Here is a 4427-nt window from a genome sequence, read left to right as displayed (position 1 = left end):
TCACAAATAATTCTTTATCATCATTAATTAAATTCTGCTATTTCAATACAAAGGAAGCAAATAATTACCCTAAAATAGAGTGGTCAGTGTTATTTTCTGTTATTAAAATTTTCAAAATTTGTAAAGTACACATTGGCCACACTTGAGTACCTCTACAAAATTTTGCAGGCGGAAGCATTTATGCAATATCTCTCAGTTTTAAAAGTTTCAAAGAGGTACTCAAGTGTGGCCACATTCAAATTTGGGAAATACTGCAGTAAAATCTACAATTTTCAGCTATTTTTAACGATCATAGTATGTTTGATGATGCGCGTGTGCTAAATGGTGGGGCCGAAGTGAAAAAAATTCATATGCATAGAAGCAGAATATTGTGCCCTACATTATAAGTAATTACAATTTGTATTGTTTCAAACTTGAGTTTTGTGAAAATTTTAAGGCACATTTTGATGCTTCGTGGCTCTAGCTCTTTGTTTTTTCTGGGGAATAAATCCTCATATTCCCTGAACATTAATGCAATAAACGTTTTATTATACCAAGCAACATATGATTACACAAAATACGTTGATTTCTAATAATGTTTTACTTTTCAACAGTTGCAACATTAACGTCGTGATTGTTTGATTTCCCATGCAACTGTCTTACTTTCCTTTCATAAATCATAGATAGTTAAGTTGGTTCTGAGATATAAAGAGAATCATAATGATTAAATATTTTTATTTAATCATATTTGTCTACATCGTATGCTCATATCTGCTTTTGCATTCCTATAATATCTCCATGTCACGTGACTTTCTAGACCAATCAGATATATTAGAATAATCATATTGAGGTATAATAATAAATGCTGCTGCATATCTGTACCTTCTTGGGCCTCATTTTTTCTCGCTTCCAACTATGTCTACTGAATATGGGCGATGTGCATGCCCCCGCTGACTCGCACGATCATTCGTACCATAGAAGGCATAATCGCACGTCCAATCACATTGGCGCACGTTCAATCGTCCGATCACCTAGTCTCTCGCGCGTTCCTATCGTATTATCTTTCAACAGTTGCTTTCATTGTACAACAGTCGCATATAGACGCAAGATATATCGCAAGATTCGATGCGTTTACATCGCACAACGCTCGCTTAGATCATGCGAAATTCGTACGAATACTTTTTTCATATGCGATTATTTCGGCAACAATTGGTGATTCAAATCTATTTTTTTCGGTCGCACGAATATTTGGTCGCTTCTGCTTCACCAATTGTGAAAGGGGCTTAATATTACAGGGTTGTCTCTAAAATTTGAAGTAGAAGGAAGAAATTAAAAAGTAGAAGGGGGTCTGGGGGTCTAGCTTACAGCTAGATTGTGTTTGAAATGCAATAATAGCACGCCAGGTAATTATGTGATTACAGGCAGGTAAATTCCCAATCCTGGGGTCATAGAGACAACCATGAATGTAATTAAAATGTTCAATAGGCTGTCTAATGTTTATTCTATATCTAATGCACATAGTAGGTACCGATATATGACCATGATTAATCATTGTTTTAAGAAATAAAACACATCCATATTTTCAATCTTATCTGTTCCAGTATTTTAATTACTGGATACTTTCATAACATAATTAAATGTTTTAAACTCATCTTCAAATTATAGTTAAGATCTGAAGCTAAGTTATGTTGTATAATTTATTGGCAATAAAGATCTAAAAATTGCCGTTCTCTTAATTTCAGAATTGTCCACAGTTGTGAAGAAGTCGTTTGACCATGGACCCTGAGTACAGCCTCCAGGATGTGGTACGGTGTTATCTCTGTGACACCCCGGTCCCCCCTCTACACTGTGTCATTTGTAAAAAACATCTGTGTGAAGACTGTAAGGAGAATGTACATCTCTCTGATAAATCCAAACAACACAAAGTGGTGCCATTCAAATATCGGGGATCTTTTCCTAAATGTCAAATACATTCCACAAAAATATGTGACCAATACTGTGAACAATGCAAAATTCCTATTTGTGAACTCTGTGTTTCCTCTAAGGAACAGCAAACTCATGATGTAGTGGACATTTTGGAAAGATTAGAAAACAAAACACAATTCTTACAGAAAGATTTACAAGATTTTGAAAAAATCATTAATCCTAAATATCAAGAGATTTTATGTAGCATTTCAGAGCAAAAGGCTGATCTGAAAGAAATCTCACAGAAATTGACAACAGCAATCAACAAACATGGAGAAGACTTGCACAGAGAAATAGACACCATTATACAGAAACTGAAATCTGATCTTCATGAAATAGACTCCAAACACCTGGCTCTCCTAAATAAACAGAAAGATGAAATCAAACACACTATATCTGAAATCACACAAAATATTGCTGATCTGAAGAAGTTACTGGACTCCAATGATGTCAGCCGTGTCTCTGCCTACAAATCCAGGAATGAAGAATTCAGAAGATTGCCTCCTAAACTAACAGTGTCCGTACCGATTTTTACTCCTCAGAAGATCAACAAAGATCAGTTTTATCAACAGTTTTGTTCTCTGTCAGCGTCATCCATCAAAACAGAAAAACATGGCTACACAATAGATTCTTACTGGGACCGACCGCTCATTGATGTACCACTTACCATCACACAGATAAACACTGAGTATAGAGGATTCTTAAATCACTTACATAGTGTGTCCTGTGTGAGTGATGAAGAAATGTGGACGTGTAGCTTATATGACAACAAGATGAGACTCTACAACGTGCAAGGGGAAATAGTGAAGTCAGTCCAATCCATGTCAGGGAACATACCATGGGACATAGCAGTGACAAGGAGTGGGGATCTAGTTTATACTGATTTCATAAATAGAACTGTAAACATTGTGAAGAATGCACAGATACAGACAGTGATCAGACTACAGGGGTGTCTGCAGTACCTCCTCTGGCGACCTCCTGGTTGTCATGGACAGTTATAATGATAAACAAACAAAAGTTGTGTGTTATTCCGGTTCAACAGAGAAACAAAGTATTCAGTACGATGACAAAGGACAACCTCTCTATTCATCTGGTTACATTAAATACATCAGTGAGAACAGGAACCTAGATATCTGTGTGTCAGACTGTGGAACCCATGCATTAGTGGTGGTCAATCAGGCCGGGAAACTCCGGTTTACCTACACTGGTCCTCCCTCTACTACCAAGGGATCATTTAGCCCACGGGGCATCACAACAGACAGCAAGGGTCGGATCCTGACAGCAGACTATAACAACCGCCGTATCCACATCTTGGATCAGGACGGACAGTTCCTCCGCTACATTGACAACTGTGATTTACTGCGTCCATGGAGTTTATGTGTGGACACCAGAGACAACCTCTTTGTGGCTGAGAGGAACACAGGTAAAGTGAAGAAAATACAATATTATGTGTAGATAAACAATACATGTGACAATACACAAACAATAGATGATGTGTTATTACATTTAAATAGACTTCATATACATGTATATATACATGTAAGCACATATAGAATGAAACTCTTTGTTTGCCATGTAAGCAAATTACATATGGACATTTTCTGTACATGTATATTGATTCCACGTAAAGAATTGTTCTACATAGGAATATGTTTTTTTGTTAAATATTTACATTTTTCAGTGTCTTTGCCTGTGATAACACTATGTATTGATTTTGTACTACCTACTGGCCAATTTTCTCAAATGACATAAAATTGGGGCGCAAGCGGGGTTTGCTTATTTACATTCAAATATGTAATCGTTCAATTGCTGAAAATTATATAAATATAAGAAATAAGGAATCATTCTTTGAAAATTATGAGGTGATAAAACCAGTCGGGGCGTGAACAAATGTATCATACAGCCCTTTGGACTTTACTGGATTTGATCAGACTGCGATCTTTTGGACCGGCAACGTATTTCAGAACTCGGGTATGTTAATGTTACATCCTTTCGATAGTTCTCAGGGAATGTATATTTCTTTACATAGACGCTGTTTTTAGTACTTGGTGAAACCAAATTCAATGTTATCAAAATTGAGTATCAAATAATCAACAGTTTTAAAGCATCAATTAAGGTAAAAGACTATTTAAAATCTAATGGGTTTAAGACTCCCCCTTCTTTGTGTAAACTAATATTAGATTGAGATGTTTTAATGCATTCAACAGGTTCTGTGCATGTAAAAGATGAAGAAAAATCTTAGTATATTGCATAATGGCACGAAAACCATCTGCAATATGCAAATTGTAAACCCCGAAAACTAAAAAGGGAATTAGGTAATAAAACAATTATTTAATGCATGATCAGTCAATAGACTAGAATTTTTCCTTTGGTGCAGGGAACAGCTCGGGAAAAATATTCTGGTCTATTGACTGCTCAAGCATTAAATAATTGTATACTATCCTGCTATTGTCCCATGTGTAGAGAAACTTCTTGACTAACAA

At 36.0% G+C, this 4427-nt stretch overlaps 1 pseudogene; it reads left to right on the top strand.

Moving 5' to 3' along the window:
- Positions 1-1726: 1726 nt before the first annotated feature.
- On the top strand, positions 1727-3807 carry LOC128181041 (E3 ubiquitin-protein ligase TRIM71-like; annotated as a pseudogene).
- The last annotated feature ends 620 nt before the right edge of the window (positions 3808-4427 follow it).

Source organism: Crassostrea angulata, chromosome 4, assembly GCF_025612915.1.
Source record: "Crassostrea angulata isolate pt1a10 chromosome 4, ASM2561291v2, whole genome shotgun sequence".
Classification (NCBI taxonomy): domain Eukaryota; kingdom Metazoa; phylum Mollusca; class Bivalvia; order Ostreida; family Ostreidae; genus Magallana; species Magallana angulata.
The sequence above is the reverse complement of the archived record's forward strand: the minus strand, read 5'-3'. Positions and strand labels throughout refer to the sequence as shown.